Source organism: Ambystoma mexicanum, chromosome 7p (assembly GCF_040938575.1).
Source record: "Ambystoma mexicanum isolate Mex_15411 chromosome 7p, UKY_AmexF1_1, whole genome shotgun sequence".
NCBI lineage: Eukaryota > Metazoa > Chordata > Amphibia > Caudata > Ambystomatidae > Ambystoma > Ambystoma mexicanum.
The window spans coordinates 740,113,042-740,132,012 of NC_090939.1; the positions used below are offsets into that span (position 1 = coordinate 740,113,042).

Sequence of the window (18,971 nt, forward strand, 5' to 3'; positions counted from 1 at the left end):
AACATATTTTGCTTTTATGCATTGTTTGATGTTTGTTAGGGGGAGAAGGGAATTGATGACAGCATTAAAACTGAAAGATAGGGAAGCAGTGCAAGGTAATACCAAGGGTGGGGTCGACCGGATGATGGAAAACTCTGCTATATACTGCACCACATATGGTGCCTGAAAATTGTGTTAACCTGGAACCCTAGTGCTCAGTTACTATTTTAACAGATTGTGTTCCTACCTGAAAAAAAAATGTATAAATGTAATATTCCTGCAAGAAATGCACGAGTCCCAGACTAGACAGGAATGCATACTAAAAGATGGGTGGTAAAATGGAGCAACTTATTCGACATAGCCAAGGGGAGTGAATACGTGGATCTTGGGTGAAGTCCTGTTTGAATTGGAAAGAAAACACAAAGACCCAAAAGGGAGAATAGCAGTAACATTGGGGAAGATAGAGGGAAGGGAAGTATGTAATAACACATATGCCCCCAATAGTGAAGCCTTTGTTTTTCTCAAAAGACGCTAGCACTATGGAGAAGAAATGGGGATCTGGGGTGGAGACTTCAATTGTACACTGGACCAAATTTGAGAATGATTGGATGCTGTAAGGAATCAGCAGTAGGACTCAAATACAGCAGCATTGTGGTGATTGCTAATGACTTGATTAAAGTAAAAAGAGGGTTGGAGAAAGACCTGTCTTGCCCTATCTGTCTCGGGAGGATAGCTCAGGGTCAACGTGCTCGCCTTGGAAGCAAGACGACACGGAGAACCACAGGTTCGATCCCCGTGTCCGCGCTTAGAAACCTCTGGTTGTTAAGCGCGTTATAAATAACCTATCATATGTCATTGCTATGAGGGGTTTCCCTGCCTCAACTAAACTATAGGATATCAATGTCAGAACGTCCAAAAGTAAAGAGTTCTCTATCCTCCATATATAGTGGAGCTCAACTGCAATATCACCATACAAAATAACTTATGTCCATGGTCTGACCACCATATAATCTCTTTTGCCATCCGGGTAACAATCTCCAGAACCTCTCGCCAAATGATCACCGCCCTCCATGGCCCGTAACTCAAGAAAACTTACTACAGAAAACATTCTACCCTTCTTGGGCCCACTCAAATCGGAATCCACATGCACATCAAATTCTCAAGTTTTAGCTGAGCTCTACATCAACCTACTAACTGATGCTGTTAACACCATCGCCCCACTAACCCACAAGAGAGCCAAACCCTCTGTGCACGTTAACGCATGGTAGTCCCAAGAGCTTGCTGACCTTAGGTCCAAGAAAGGAACAGCAGAAACATGCTGGAAAAACTGCCCTACAGGCACCCTTAAACAGGAATTGAACACCCTGGCCAAACAATAAAAACATGCCATCACCGAATCCAAAGCCTCCATGGATAAATGTAAAATAATCAATGCCAATTCTGACACGCGTGAGCTATTCGTCATCCTCTGAAAATTGGAATCTCCCATAAGCCTCATCTAAGAACAAAGACCTTGCCTGGTGTACCAAAATGGCATGTTTCAAAAAATTGACATGCTACAGAAGAAAATAGCCGTGAAATTAGCCGATACGGAAAATTACTCCACAAAACACCACTAATAATCAAAGTATCAATGGTGGGACATATGACCCCCCTCAGTTCACATTTAATTATATAACCACCTTAGACACACCACATTTCCTGAAAAGCCTTCAGCCCTCAAGATGCAAAGGAGACGAGTGACCAGCCCCACTCATCAAAGATTGCACAGAAGTACTGGCCCCGTTCATCACAACTTTCATCAATGTTTCATTTTCAACAGGAGTAGTCCCATCCCTGCTGAAAGAAGCCTGGCTCCTACCATTACTATAAAAAACTCTCTAGACCCCGCCATCCCAAATAACTATAGACCCATCACCACTGTCCCTTTCCGTCTCAAAATCTTGGACAGAGCTGCCTACATCCAGATTCAACGCCATCTAGAATCTAACAGAATCCTTGGTGTCAGACAATCTGGATTCTGCCCGGGCCATGGCACCGAGACCGCACTACTTGATCTGAAAAACCAAATGGATGACTTTTGAGACAAGGGGAAACCGGCTCTGCTGCTCTTCTTAGACCTATCCGCAGCCTTCGACCTGGTTGCTCACAGTATCCTATGTCACCATCTCACCCCTGCAGCCGCCTTCTCACACGAAGCAGCAGCCTGGATCACCTCCTTCCTAGAAGGTCGAGTTATGAATGTATTCTGGGACCACGCTAGTTCAGAACCCGCCCCCTTGAGCTCTGGAGTACCCCAAGGCTCTTGTCTCTCCCGCATTGTATATCTTTACTAAGCCTCGCCTCTACCTCCTAGACGCCCAGGGTATTATTTACACTAATTATGTGGATGATACACAAATCCTTCTTTCTCGATCAGGTACCTACACTCAAGACTTTGCCCTGTTAAACACCACATACACCACCATCCAGGCAGGATGGCAACCCATGGCCTCTGCCTCCACAATGAAGACCGAACTACTTCTGGTCGGTCCACACTCAATCCTAAACAAACTGGAACCAGATTACACTGCATTCAACATAGACGGTATTATGATCACAGAATCACCGGTGGTGAAGACCCTTCGGGTTTACTTGGACACTACCCTCACACTCTCCTGTCAAGTAAATGTCATATCTTCATCTGCAGCATATGCCACTAAACTCCTCATCTCAGCCAGACCATATCTATCTGAAGATAACTGTGCACGAGCAGTGAAATGCACAAAATTGGACTTTTGCAATGTCCTTTTCGCCGGCACATCCTCACATAGCATACATAAGCTCCAGACGATTCAGAATAATGCCCTACAAGCAGCATTAACTTGCCTAGAAATCACCATATATCTGATGCCATGAAAGCAGTACACTTGCTTCCGATACGACAAAGAATCCTCTTCAAGACACTCCCCATTACCCACAGGTGCATATCAAAAGTGGCCCCATCATACCTAGCTCAAATAATTGTTCCCTATCAAACTGGAGGTCTACCAGAACACCATACACCCACAGGCTGATCCAACCTAAATTCAAGCGAACCAGAGCAGGATACGTACTGTTCCTAGTCCTCGCTGCAAAACATTGGAACGCCCTCCCTCAGCCACTAAGGGCAGAACATTCTTACTGGGCCTTGTGAAAAGTCCTAAAAACATTGCTGTTTGTACTGCCTCTGTAACCTATGAGCAAACATTGTCTTATTTGCACCTATATGTTGTAAACATCTACTCTTGTGTAACTACCTATCTTTCTGTACCACTGTCAAATCTGGAACTAAGGACTTTCCCAGCCCATGGGCTTCATGTACTGGATTGTAGTGCCCTGATGCCTGAAGGTTTGTGTGCGCTTTATAAATACAATAAATAAATCCTGTATCCGAAATCCTAACCTGACCCTTATATGCCAAACTCAAGATAAGATGAAAAGGGATAAAGTTTCTCAACTGACCATGTGTAGCCTTTTCAACAGTTCCAGCAAAAAGTTCAAAAAAGTGTAAAAGGAAATAATAAAGTTCCACAATTGTCAGCAACGGGTGAGAGGTCCCCTTCTCCTTCCCCTTAGCTTCTCCAGCACTTTATAGTTCACAGTTACAGTTGTCAGGAGGTGCTTTCCTTCCCCCAGGTCTCTCAGATAGCTTATGGTTCACAATCGCAATTCTCAGAAGGGGTTTCCCTTCCCTAGAGTTCCTCGGGCACTTTTGCAGTTCACATTACTTAACAGGGTATGGCTCTTTCTGTTTTCTCTCTCTTTTCCACAATATGTAACTTTCCAGCCTAGGGGGCATGGTTCCCTTCCCCAGGATTTTGCACCACTGGGTGCGTGTTATGCTCACCTGGCTCCCACAGAGGCGTCGATCTGAACTGGATAGCTGCGGTCTCCACCTATGTGACGCGTAGGGCCGAGATGACGGACTGGACTGGCCCACCTAGCTTCGTTTGCTTGGTCCTTAGGAATATTCTTCTGCAAATGGAGAAAGGGAATTAACCACCCGTGGAGTTGAGCGTAAATCCCCCCACCCCCGCTGTTCTCCCCACAGATCACCTTTGATGTCCCCTCTTATAGTCTCACCTGATGGTTTGAAAAGATGAGCTCTCCATCCTGCATTGAGCGCAGGGGCGCGTTGATAACCAGTTGCTTCACTGGCTGGAAGGAATTGGTGAGTTCCAGAACAATATTGACTCAGAAAAGTATGTAGTTCGTAAGAGTTCACATGTCTGACTTTCACTCTTGTCCGATTCCTTGCAGTTAGCAGCTTGACCCCAGCGAAGAGTTGCTTGTGGTATCTGACGAAGTTCAGTTAAGGATTTGGCTTATCCTACACAGTTCAATAAAATAAGGCCAGAATGTAACCTGTTGCTTGCTCCCTTATTCAGGTGTGGAGAGAAAATATGAAGTTCGGGGAATAATGCCTCTGGCTGTAAAATTAGGTAAGTCTATTGCGGTGAGAAGAGTTCCCCTTGTTTGTCCCTTTGTCTCACCTTGTTGTCCTTTTGTTCCCCTTAGGGGCCGGGTACGGCGAGGATGGAATGGCGACTGCGCCGACCCGTGAAGAGGAATAGTACCCCTGGCGGTAATCGGGTGTTCTTGTGTTCCCCTTAGTTGCCAGCATGCGGCCGGAACGTGCAGAAGGATGCGGTGGATCGTGAGGATGCTGCGAAGGCTGGTGAGTTCAGCGCAGCGCTGCAGCAGGCGAGGCGGTGCACGTAAAATGCTTCTTTCTTCCAGCTTGAAGGCATGGTGGATCCGGAATTCAGGTAAGGATCGAAGGTTTTGCTCTTATTCTAACCTTTTCTCCTTCTGTTCTTCCCTTTTTCTAGGAGCTGCAGACTCGAGGCGGGCGTGGCAGAAGACTGGATGCAGGCTTGCAGACACGGTGAGCGTTACGCTGCTGGATGCAGAATAACGCGAAGCGTGTGCTGCTCTTCAGGCGTGGTTTAAATAGCCTCCAAAGTAGTCCCAGGTAAGTATTCCTCCCCAGCCCCACCTGAGTAAAAAATAGTCCCTAGGTAAAATAGTCCCTTCCAAGCCTCATTTGGCTTGGAGCTCTGCAGCATGGTCTGCATCAGGTAAGTTCTACTCTGAGCCTGGCGCCTGTGGCGCCAGGACTGACTCTCCATATGAGCCTGGCGCCATAGGCGCCAGGACCGCACCCAAACAGCCCCTTGCAGGGGTTTTTGGGCTTGCTCAAAATAACGTGATGCCTTCTTCCGGGGTTGCTGGACCTGGTCTGGTTCCCCGGGGGGAGGCATCATGACAGTACGGGTTTCAGACTTACAATCAATTTACCTGGTATACCCACCTGCCAGGACCTCCTCAATGTTCTCTTATATTTGGGTGCGGGGCCAAGACTTGCAGACACATTGCCTGGTATACTCTCCTGCCAGGACTTCCTCAACATAGAACATCTAACAGTTTGCCAAATTCATTTGGTATCTCAGCTCCCTTGTTCAGGTTCACCCTTTTAGTGCGACTGTCTCTTAATATTGTGCGGTATACACTGCGAAGGGCCCCGGCATCCCAATGCCCCTCTCATTGATGCTTCGGGGTTCTCTGTGGCCTGTGGCTCCTCCAGTGAGGTGCCTCCTTCTGCCGGTGCTTAGTCTGCCCTCCGCTGTACGCTGGCCTTCTCTCCCTAACTTCTCCTGCTGCAGGCCTCTGTGCAGCGTACCTCTGATCTCTGAACCATTAGTGACAATGCCCATTGGAGCTCTCCTGCTCCCTGCTGCAGCTGGCTTCTTCCTCACTTCCCGACCCGCATCAGGAGTACTGGATCTCCATCTACCTCGCTGTGCAGGGGTTTTAAATGTCCTGGCATTTATCAGATCCATCCAAAGACTAGGATGCATCTCTGATTCTGTCGCCTCAGTGCCCAACATTACTCTTGTGCTCTTCCTCGTCCCATTCCTTTAATTAAGGGTAAAGGAAAAGAGTCTCGGTGCCAGTGCAAAATGAATGGTCTGGTTCTACTTTGCAATAGTCCATACAGGATTTGGAATTACAGGGGTTGCTCTCATACCCTGAGTGGAAAGGGGGATACCATGCCTCATCTGTTAAGTCCCTTCTACTCCCATGATGGTCGTCTCCCCTCATGTGGTCCTCCCTCAGTTAGCCACCCCCAGGGTCAGGATCAGGTAGCTTCTGCCTTTCCTTGGCCACATGAAGAGAGACCTTCCCCAGGAAAGGAGTGATGGCATCACCAGATTCAACAGAATGCGAAATACAAGCAAGCGTCTCTAGCTGCAAAGAGACTTGCTGAATATCCTCAGAGCCTCAACTTGCAGGTTATTTGAAATACACACAACCCGAACGCTAGGGCTTAGTCAATGAATTCCGCCAATTAGAGGACTTCTACACATGTAGACTACCTATTCATGGGAATTGAACATACACATACATTTATCAACCCACACTATATATATGGAGATGACTGGATCAGAACATGTGCCACTAATGGCAACAATAGTCTGGCATGAACGCAGGCCCGTCATCCAGACATGGAGACTTTGAACCATGCTTTAACTAACTCTGCATTTAGGGCAGGTACAGAAGAATGAATCCAATTATATGTATAAATGAATGAACGGATTGCCCCTGATTTCCAAATGGTATGCAAAATATTCAGTCTAGTGATGGGGGAACAAGTGCATCACCTCCTTGATAGGAGTTCGAGCCTTGCTAAAGAAAAATGTAGATAACCTAGAATGAGAGAGAGGCCATTGAGAATCCCGAAACTGGAGAGTTATAGACTAAACCAAATTGGGAGGTCTTTGGCAATGGTGCCTGGCCGCATTGGACATACTATACAAACACACAATTACAGAGACGCTTCATATGGTACAGGGGGACAAACCCAGTACACTCCTGGCATAGTTGATGAAAGAGCACCTAAAAAATGAATATAAGTATAGCAGATGGGAACTGGAGGATCTGGTGAGCGCAGGCTGGGATAAATAGTCTTTGTGCGCTATTACAAAACTCTACATGCTAGCTGAAATTGGACAGTGGCAAAAGAAATGGAGGACACATTGCAGGATATATCTTTACCCACTCTTATGGCTGAAGAAGCGCAGGAGCTGGAGACTCCTATAACAGAACAAGAGATAATGAGCATAGTAAACAATATCCTGACGTGGACTGCGCCAGGAGAATGGGCTGTATGCTGAGTTTTATAAGACCGAAGGGTAGCTATTAGCTCAGAAGTGCTTGAAAGTATGCCAATGCTCAAACGAGGCAGGAGCTGTCCCAAAGGGCTTGAGATACTTGGTAAACTTCTTTCAGTGAAACTCCCGCTGTCGGATACTCGTACCCTCCTAATGCACCTCTATCATCCCCCAGGGACCATCTCCTCCTTTGAGGAAGACATCACCCATCTCCTAACCCATAACACCAAACCGAGTTAACAAATCATTCTACTAGGTAACCTTAAGTAGGTCTTTATGACTCCAAGGACACTAACCCCACCACACTAGACAATACTATTACACAACTTGGGTTTAAACAACTTATAAACGAACCAACCCACTCCAAAGGTAGAATGCTGGATTGGCTGGCTGACTTTAACTGCGCCACCACAATACTCAACAATGCACCATGTGCATGGTCGGGGTCGGGTCGCCTCTGATTCACCTTCTCTATACTGACAGGCACCCACAATATCACTCATACTGCTGTAGCCCCTCAATCTCTGTCCAGGAACAAACAAAACATATCTCTTGACATCCTTCTGCCTTTATTACAACCCATTACTGATCCTCCACTCTAGAGACCGGGATCCTTCCTCTCTGGTTGACCTATACAACAACACCATTGAGCAAGCCCTAAATCAAATCGCACCGCTAAAATTAAGAAAGGCTAAACCGGCCCCCACTTAAATAAATGGTTCCCCACTGACCTAAAACCACTTCGTAATGCTAAAAGATCTGCCAAAACCAATTGGAGAAAATCTCCCTCAACCATGAACAACGAAGGTTTCTCCTATGCTGCAGCATATTACAAAGCAGCCATCACCAATACTAAAAGAGAAATCTAGAACACCCGAATCTAGAATGCCAAATCTGGTACTAAAGAGTTATTCTCTGTCTTAAGAGAACTGGAGGCGCCTGTGCCACCCACAGACGATTGCACTAAAGACAAAGCCTGCTGCGGTAATATCCAGAAAGCTCTATCGGATAAAATGTCCCTATGCAAAACAAAATTAAGACAAAAAAAATAGCCCTGCTCCTAACGCTCATTTACGCTACCTGCCCACTACTCACCCGCCTTTGTGCCCTCCTTTCCCCGTCCCTTCAGTTACTACTGAAGAGGTGGTAAACATAATAGCAGGTCTAAAACCTTCCAACTGCCAGGGCGATACCTGCCCAGCTCCAATTAAGGGAGGGGCTAAAGAATTGGCTCCCTTCATCACCACCTTGATTAACGCTTCCTTTAAAGACTGCTTAGTACCCAACAATCTCTTCTCAAAAAGCCCAAATTGGACCCAAACATTCCGACAAATTACTGACCTATAACAACAGTCCCTTTTGTCTTAAAGATACTAAATAGAGTGGCCTATCTACAAATAAAATAACACCTGGAAGCCAATAACCTCATCGGCTTGCGACAGTCCGGTTTTAGACCTAGGCATGGAACGGAAACAGCCCTTCTAGACTTAAAAATCCAAATGGATGAAGCTAGAGACAAGGGCAACCTGGCAATCTTGCCCTTTTGGACTTATCAGCAGCATTCAACCTTGTCGACCACCAAATCTTGACCAAACACCTGTCCACCGCAGCAGCATTCTCCCCCAATGCCACCAGTTGGATCCATTCCTTCCTCACTAATAGAACTACCATCCACTGTTGAGTCCCTCAAGGATCTTGTACTTCAGCAACGCTTTATAACATATTTACTAAGTTCCTCTTTGATCGTCTTGATAACCTGGGTGTCACCTACACCAATTATGCAGATGACACTCAGCTCCTCATCACACTCACTGGCTGCTATGAAAGAGATTCTGAAAAAAGTAATGAAATCTATCTCGTAATTCAGGCATGGATGGCTACACACAGCCTCTGCCAGAATGACGAAAAGACAGAACTTCTGATTGTCGGCACTCAAGTCCGTCAAAACAAAATTGACCCCAAGTACAAATCCTTTAACATTGACGGCAATATCATCAAAGTTGCCAATGAGGTGAAAACCCTCGGCGTCTATCTAGACTCCACTCTCTCTCTCAAAAAACCAGTAAACTCCACAGCCTCTTCAACAGCATATACTAACAAATTAATCAACGCCTGCAAACCTTTTTTTATCCACCAACAGCTGCCTCACGTTAGCAAGGGCCCTGATTTTGTCCAAACTGGATTACTGTAATACCCTATTTCTAGGCTCTACTGAGCATAATTTGAGCAGACTACCAGTTCTCAGAACAGCACCCTTCGCTGTGCCTTGAACATACCACGCTCTAGTCACATTTCACCCTTCAGACGAGACTCACTTTGGCTACCAGTAAGGGACAGAATTAAACTATGCACACTCGTCATCACTCACAAATGCCTGGCCAACACTCACCCTCAATACTTGACCGGCTAGTACTCAAGACACTTTTCCACCAGGCACAATAGGTTGTCCTACCTACACTGCCTCAATATACCCAAGTAGAATCTAAAAAGGTCAGGGGGCTCCAGTTTCCCAGTGCTAGCAGCCAAGTGCTGGAATTCCCTCCCGACTGCCATTCGAGCCGAACCTTCTTTCTGGACCTTTAGATCCATAGTGAAAACATGGCTTTTCGCCCCAGCAACATTAGTACTGAAACTGTATACTTTGACTGGTTTGACCACTGTTTCTATGCCTGCCACCTGCTCTCCTGACCTGCATTTTAACACAAACTAGCCATTATACTAACTGCTGTTATATTAATTTTGTATGTACTTTCAACTTTACCGTGTTATAATTTGTATTATTTCAATTTTGTAAATCTTGTACATATGTTTAATTCAATGACCTGTGAATTAACCTATATCTCTAACCTTGTAACCAAGCGCCTTGATACCTGAGGGTTAAGCGTGCTATATAAATAAGAAAACTAAACTAATAACTGTCATCTTAAATGCCAGCAAAGACCAGCTACAATGCAAATTGTATTGGCCACCATCTATGCTAAACCAGGATGTTAAAGCCCAATATTAGCAAGAGGTCTGCAAGGGATAATCACATCACTTATACACCCTGACCAGACAGGGTTTATACAAGAATGAAACACAACCCATATTCTGCACCATCTGTAACATCTTATAGCCCAGACCTGGCTGAAACCAAGTAATCGGGCAGTTGCAGGATGCTATCAAAGCATTTGACTCAGTCAACTGGGAATGGATGTTTTCGACACTGCAGATTTGGAGTGCGAGAGGGATTTATCAAGTGGACTCAGCTCGTTTACACTATACCGGTCACTAGGATTAGGATAGGTTATGGAATATAGGAACCTTAGAATATAGGACCTGACTTTAGGCAGGGTTGTCTGGTGTCTATGATAATTTTGCAATAGCGCTCAGACTGCTTACAGCACTTCTTAGATAGGAATTAGCAGAGCTTCTATATCGGTTAGATGAGTAGATCATCTGGTGTTCATGTATGTTGGTGAGGATTATTCGATACTAGCCCAAATCATCATGGCCGTTTACATGCATTTTGTTTATTGCAGTTTTGTTACATTATGTACGGGTGATGCAGGGTTAATGATTTAAAAATATATATATATATATTTATGGGTAGAGGAAGGAGTGGGGCTTGACATGACTATGTTCCTGCAAAAGAAAAGAAGAATGTTCACCGATATACAAGAGAGGTGGAAGTTGGTGGGCTGGTGGATGTGTGGTAAGTTAAAAGGTTGAACTTGATGTGCAATGCAATTGGATATTTATAGACTGATTTGATTTTCCTTTCCTTCTGGTTTGTTGTCCCTTACCAGTATTGTAATGAGCAATATGATATTATGCTGTAAGGCATGATGTTGAGTTAATAAATATATATGAAAAATGGTGATTGACTTTATTTAAAAAGACAAACTTTTGTAATTCATTGTAGCTAATGTGTGCGACAGTTTTGTATAAGCCCTTTTTTATATGCTCTCTACAGATATCTTTGTAATGTACAGCTCTCAGGTTAGAATCCTGATAAGGCAACTCAGCAAATGATCATGTTGAGTGCGATCTTATGAGTACTATTGAGCTGTGTAATGCAAATCATTTGTTTACAGTGCTTAGAGATTGCATAACTGGTAGCAAACACTGTGTAAAACAAGCCGTGTTTGTGTTCCGAACTGGAAAGTTATCTTAATACAACTCTCCCACCCGCACCTGTTGTCCCACAATTTGGGAGCAGTCATTTTGGGTTGTTTGCTGCTTTATGTTCATGGTTCTTTTAGTAGCCGTTTGCATATGCGTCTTGTCGCCTCCAGAGTCTACATTGCTATCAGGCTTGTTGGTTATAGATACTAGGACTGGGAGACAATGAGTCAATTAAATATTTATTTTGTTAACTATTAATACTGAACGTAGTGTTGTGCCTGGCTAGTTCAATTGCTGTGCCTAAAACACTAGTGAATTTTCAAGAGCTGCTGTCACAAAACATTTTAGCTAAATGGAAGTAACCATTATATGTCTAAGATCAGCAAGGTGTTCTGTACAAACACGCAGAAGTAGTTTTGGATTTCAAGATGTATAGTCACTTATGGTATTTAAGCAAATCTAAATAGAATTTTATATTGAACTTAAAGTTGGGTACAAATGTGAAGTTCTTTGGGTATTGGAACGCTAGCATAGAGCTAAATCGTAAGGCGCAGAAAATCATAGACCTGTTTAACATTAGTAGATTCTGGTGCAATGATTATGTGATACTCCAGAATCATCTAATATCTTGCAATAGTCCTATGACTAACAACACTCATTCTTGTGTTAGGGTAAAGGAAATCTTAGAATTAACCTACAGAATTGAATATATTTAAAGAAGGCGGTTCAAAGGAGACCACATTATGCCTGAATTAGACTAAAAACATGCATACAAGGCAATCGAACACAATCCGAGTGAAATAACGGTTGGATTTTCATATTTTTTAAAAAGTTACATACGCTGCACATTACATTATTCGGTTCTTTGCCATAAACTTAATGTAATTGATTTATTCATAAATTCACACTTAATAGCATATATAATTTCTAAGTCAATGCAAATTAAGAAACGAAAAAGCATACAAGGAAAATGAGGGTAAACCACAGTAGTTCAAAAGGTTGTGGGCTTGGGGTTTGCAAGGGTAAGTAAATATTGTCTGAAAGTGGATAACGCATCTCTTCGTCATTGTCTTATAGTTGTGAGATCAGAGAAAGCGGTTTCAATATTACACCAACATATTGAGTCTCATCCATTCTTGCTCAGAAGGTATTGACATGTGAGTTCATATTTTGAGAATACAGCACTTTACCAGCATTCAAAGCAATGATATTAGCTTGTATGAGTCCGCTGAAAGTCCACAGTTTCCTTCAAGAATAACGATCATAAAGTTCTGTGATATATTCTTTGAAAGAATCAAAGGTACCTTGGATAGTACTGCTGACCAGAATCGTTGTAGAAGCACATTAAATTAAAAACAAGGCATTTCATCTCAATATAACAAAAATTGTCACATTTCATTTGTTTTTTCATGGTTATGTATGCTTGATAAAGCAATTTAAATTGAATCCGCTTATATTTAGAGTTGAGGGAGACTTTGCACAGGTAATTTTGTATATGTCGCTATCTGGAATCTTCAATCAGTTCTCCAGTATCTTTACCATTTAAACTTGATCTTCTGATTAATTTGAGGAAACCGATCCTGAGGCATTTTATATGTTGTAGCGACAAGTCAGATTGCATCCCATTGATATTGAAATATATTTCAGGAGAGGGAAGCGTGGTGGCTCCTTTGGGAACTCAGGAATCGGGCATGAAGGGCATCACTCATACAGAAGCACTGAAATGTTGAATGAAAGACCCTCCCATCCTTGGCCACAAATATTTCTTTTGTAACGAATACTCCAGTTGAATACATGTCTCAAAGGAGTTGTATACCTATCCTATCCTATTCCAAGAGTTCTGTATGCATTTATCACAAGTCAATTTGAACTCTGGCATATGCAAGGAGAAATATGGCACATCTGGCAAGGAGAAATTAGGAATACATGGGAGCTTAAAGTGTAAGGTTTTATGTGCCCTGTTCCAGGCATCAACAGTGCATCTGACTGTGTCAAACTTGGAGTGATCTGCAGGAAAATCAGATATTAGAAGAGATTGGAGTCTATGGGACTAGACAGGATCCCTTTTGATGTTGACATGAGGGAGAATTATGGATCCTGGTACCAAAGCAATGTAAACCTGTGCTTGTGCAGCTAGATAATGTAGTTCCATGCTCAAGGACATTATGCCTCTTGTAAAAACGGACCAGTTAAGATCTCTATCTAACGCGCAGGGTCCCATATTGTACCAATAAGTGTAATTTATCATAACATTTTCTGTCAGGCCAGAACAGGATATTTTGAAAGTAGTATAGGAATATGGGATCAAGAAGCATGTTTCCTGTTGAGATCCTTCCAGACATTTGGGAGGGTAACCCACCTTGAGATTTTTGAGCCAAGTGTCTCTAGAAAGTCAAAATCATTGAGTAATTTAGAATAACTTGTGCTAATTAGTATCCCTAAACATTTGACAGATTCAAGTTCCTATATATATATATGTCAATAGGCCTTGTTGTTGCATTGTGTAGCGTATGGATTTAGACCAATTGATAAACAGGGAGAGTAGGTTCCAAATGTCACTATTTCATGGGTAAGTGAGTTTAGATTGTTCTTGGGACCCTTCATAAAAAGCAAGATATCTGCATGGAAAGATTTGTCCTCCCATTACAAGGTCCCTATCACAGTGGAGTTACTAAATTCCTCTGCCAAGAAAGATGGGGAAATAGCTGCCCATAACACAGACCCTTGTTGTTGGATTTGCATATAGTAAACATAAATTGCCAATACAGAGAGTCCAATGCTTTTTTTGTCTAGAAATGCTGTCAGCTTGAGCCTTTGGCCCAATTTGGGCTAATATGCAATTTAAAAGCAGTTGATCTACCTGGACTGGAAGGGACTCTCATTGATCTAAGTGGGTCACAGGTGCTGCAGATTTAAGTAAGTGATCAGCTAGGAATTTTAACAAATGTTTTGGAGTCTAAATTTAATAGAGATATCCGCCTGTAAGAGGCATTCATTTCTGGGTGTTTGTTTTAAATTTTCAGTAATACAGGCCTCATTCATAGCTGGAGGAAAGTGACCAAACTTTAGCGTACCCTCCTAAACCTTCAGGAATTGTGGAACCTAGTGTTGGTGCAAATTAATTATAAAATTGAATGGCTTTGGTGGACTTTGGTGGAGGGGAGTGCATTAATTGCCTCGAATTTCAGTAGTGGTCATTGGAGAGTTAATCAACTCTATAACCTTTTAATCTAGTTTCCTTAGGCAGAAATCTGTCCGGTATTGGAGATCTGCTTAGCAGGGTGTGTATCCCTATCAATGTATAGGTTGGCATAGTATTGGTGGAGTATCTGAAATATACCTTTTGGCATTCCGATTAGGTTATCTGAAATGACATGTTGAACTTTAATTTCAGTGGCATTACTCTGTTATCTGACCATGCTAAAGCACGACCGGTTACTCTCACCATATTTGCATGCTTACATGGGTGTAGAGAGAAATTTGATCTTGCTCTACTACATTTTTAAATAGGTCCAACTTAGTTTTCAAAGGACGGTGTAGTGCCTTACTGCAGGTTTGCTCCAATTAAAGTTCAAACTTCTTTATATCTGTCTTGTGAGTTCATAGCTCCCATCTCATAATTAAGATTCATCACGCAATTCCAAGACTGATGCATTGAGTGGAGACTTTAAATGTTTCCCATAGTGTGGCCTCATCGGTAACCGATCCTTTATTAGTCTAAAAAAAAGGTAGACATGGCAGTCTTTAAGGCTGCTCTGAAGGATACATCAAGAAGAGCAGGGGATTTAAATCGCCATTAGGGACAATGAAGTATCATGTTGCGGAGTACGAAAGACGACTTTATGGGAGGCTGGTCAGAGTAGGCCCTCAGTAGTAGTAGGCAGCATGATGTTGCTTGTAGCATGAAAGTAGTTGGAAATATTACATCATCTGTGAATACATGTCACAAACAAAAGAGTAGTAATCATGCATCAAAGTTGAAGACAGTCAAAGATGGACATACATTTATGTATTTCCTGAGCAGCTTAAGTATTAAACTTTGTTTAAATCGGGAACTATCGCTACATATATAAAAGGTTGTGTGTGTGTGTTCGAAATGTTCAGCATACTTCCCACATGCAACAAACCTGGTTCCATGGTGTAAACAATGTACAATCTATAAAATATAGATTTCTCAAATTTGTGAACATTTTTTTTTCATAAGCGATCCGCCGTGCTAACCCCTGTCATATGGCTCTTGATGCCGTAGTTCTTCGTAAATTGTTCCTAAACTTTCCACACTATCCGCATTCTAGCTGACATTAGCAGCACTCACTTTTGAAGTCATGCGGGTGTCAAAAGCTTCTTTTTTAGTAATGCAGGTGACAGGAAACGGTGCTTGTCTCTTCAAAAGTATCCGCAATGACGTCCGTCACATCGTGGCAAATCTTTCATGATAATTACAGGAACTTAAATTCCCACGGAAGTTGATGAATGTATGCCATCTCAACAATGCGAAGCTTACACGCTTCAGCCGTACACGTACAGCAGTTATGTTGAGGTGCGGCTGTAAATCTGGACACCAATAATGTTACTGCGCAATCTCACTGGCCCAACTCAAAGTAGCAGGAATTGTTTGAGTTGTTGCTCGGGTAACGCAAACAACCATGCAACATCATCTGTATTCGTTCATTGAATGAACTTCAAACTAGGACTGAAGTGGGAATTACTGTGTGAAGCATGGGTACACCTGCTAATCTTTAGATATATATATTCAAGATTGTGTTGAAATCACCTGCTCATACAATTTCTAGACACTTATCCACTAGTTCAGAGAAGTGGATTGTCTACATGGGGGCATATAAATTAACCAATTTCAGTTTTGTGCTCATCACAGATGCGATAACATAACACTTCAATTTCTGCAAGGAAGCGATTTGTGGATCAGGGTCATCACTCACCGTGGATTGGAAGAGTATGATGTGTAAAAACATGATGGTCCGCATGCTTTTGCAAAGGTCAAGATGTTAGAATTTCTTAGGTGAGATTCCTGAAGCATTAGGCTGCTGCTTCTTGTTGTTCTTGTTCCTCCTCTTCTTTCTTTGACAAAATTATCTTCTGCATACACAATTCAATACATCGCCTTTCGGACAATACTTTGTGACGTCCATGGTACACATTTCATACATTAAAAGAACAGTATTCAAATGCAAAAAAATACATAGTTGCAACTGAAACGTTTTTTTTTTTTTGTTTTTTTTTTTTTTTAAATCTTTAAGCTTAGACTTACATTGCCTGGTCAAGTACTTCCTGCGTGACCATGCTCGGCAAACGATTCTTGCCACAAAATATATATCATTAGCAATTTCAGTAGATTGGCATAAAATTAAAGCATCCACTGCACGAGTATCAAGGGCTTTTCTGAACAGGGGTAATAAATGCTATCTTCTCAAGTCTTTATAACTCTCACAGAATAACAAGATATGCATAATTGTCTCAGGCAGAATTCAGAATTTTGCTCTATCCAGCCATTGTTGAATTTCCCAGTCTTAAGGGTACCAATTCTAAATTCCATGAATAACGTACGTGCAGAATCAAGTGTTATAAAATCTAAATATTTTTCAGCTCCTTGTTCAGTTTTCAAAAGCAGAAAGCCCAGTCCTATGTTTTAGATTAGGTAGGAACTTAAAAGGATTTCCTATTTGGCCTGTCTAGCAGCTGATCTCACCTCTTCTTTAATATGGCTGGATAGATTCTCGGGATTCTGCCGGATGTCACTTAGGCCAATGCACTCAGCTGCTGTCTTACATAGTTCGCCCATGGGAGTGAATGCCCTCCTGGGTAGTTGAGTAAACTGGTAAAGGTTCTCGATATCTTGCTAACTCCGGAAATACCCAAAGTCTAAACCAGTAAAATAACGGTTTCTAGGCTACCTGTAACACAATTGGCTCAAGGACGCACTCCATCAACGCAGGGGCATTAGGAAAACTTCCAGGGAGCCTTGATAACATTTTTTTGAATGTGTTCTCCACAATCCCCAATTTCTGACAATTCATGTATCCCCATAGTTCAGCGCCATAGAGGGCAGCTGAGGCGGTCTGTATCTTGTAATTATTAATAGCTGGGGATACAGCTCTTTCTCCGTGACAAACAAAAAATGTCTAAGACCACTACTATTTCTTTCCAGAATTACCTGTGATTTTTCCAACTGGGCAGACCATACCCCATTATCGGTAAATCTTACTCCCATAATAGGTTACTTGCTCGGGGTTAGTTCCATCTACATTCATTGGCCATACACAGGACTTTGTTTTCTTTGGCCTATATACCAGTACTTTGGTTTTTTTCTTATTTAGGGTGAAGTCCAATTGGGAGCATTTTGAGACAAAGCACCCAAGGCAACGTCTGATCCCATAGGAGGTGATGCCAGCCAGCACAGCATCATCAACCAAAAACAATGCTGGGAGGATGTTAGTGCCGAGTTTTGGGGGATTAAGCTTGCCGCCTGAGCATTCAGTAATCCGCTCCAAGATCACCTCATTAATGTAGAGGCAGAACAGGAGTGGGGCAAGCACACAGCCTTGCCGCATGCCCCTGTCCAGCCTAAACTGGTTCGTAACCTCAGCTTCGAGGCCCCACCTCACCAATGCAGTGAGGTTATAATAGAGTTATCAAATTACTGCTACAAACTGGACAGGCACTCCCTGCTTCAACGTTACCTGCTATAGCTGATCTCTGGGGACACAATCAAAAGCAGTCTGCAGGTCTACAAAGACTGTCTAAACCCGCAATCCTCTTCAGTACCATATATTTTTGTAAGACAAGGGACTAGCGAAAACATTAGTCAATGTTGCTTGTCCCTTGTTGAAAGCAAGGCCTGGAGATGAGAAATTATTTTGTTAGAAGTCACTGAATCCTGCACCTGCTTTAATACCATATTTTCAAATATTTTTCCGGTGGCATCAAGTAATGAGATCGGTCTATAGTTTCAGGGCTTTTCCCAGACACATTTTCTATAGATCGGCACTGTTTCAGCCGTTAGGCAGGAATTGGGGACTTGATTAAGTTTAACAACTTCTGAAAACAATTTCAATAAAACTCCTTCCCAGACTTCAGGTTCATCCTTCAACAAGTCTGCTGGGACCCTATCAGGACTTGGAGCTTTCTGACTCTTGGAATTCACAGTTGCATTCTTTAACTCTGCTATCCGTTAATGGTCAAATGCATTGTCATCTCTAGATCTTTATCTGGAAGTCCCCCAGTATTCACATGTTCATTAACCTCACAATCTTTATACAACCCAAAAAAGTGGTTAAGCCAATCCTCATGCAGGGATATGGCAATGAAGACCATTATCATTTGTTCCCTTTTTATCTGAGACCAGGGTCCAGAATGTCTTTGTATCTCTCCTGGTCGCTGCCTCTAAGAGGTCCTCCCACTTGGCTTTGTGGTATCCCTTTTTTTTATTTCTCCCAGATTTTATTCTTGTAGTTGGTCTGCAGGAACATAACTCATCTTTATTTAATTTTCCTTGTGTTGCGAGGAAATGTCAGCGCTTTCTTGGTAGACCTACACTCATCAAACCAATCAGGCTTTGCCGACCCCTTTCTTTTTAATGTCTTTTACTGGTCTAGTAAAGAGGGGACAAAGACAACAACCAGATGATCAAACTGTACAAGTGCTTCCCAACTCACTGAGGTCACTGCCACA

At 42.7% G+C, this 18,971-nt stretch overlaps 1 protein-coding gene across 11 annotated transcripts in view; it reads left to right on the top strand.

Annotated features, from left to right (window-relative positions):
* Positions 1 to 18,971, top strand: part of CDKL5 (cyclin dependent kinase like 5) — a 2,489,742-nt gene that overhangs the window by 554,104 nt on the left and 1,916,667 nt on the right. The gene's annotated exons all lie outside the window — the stretch shown is intronic.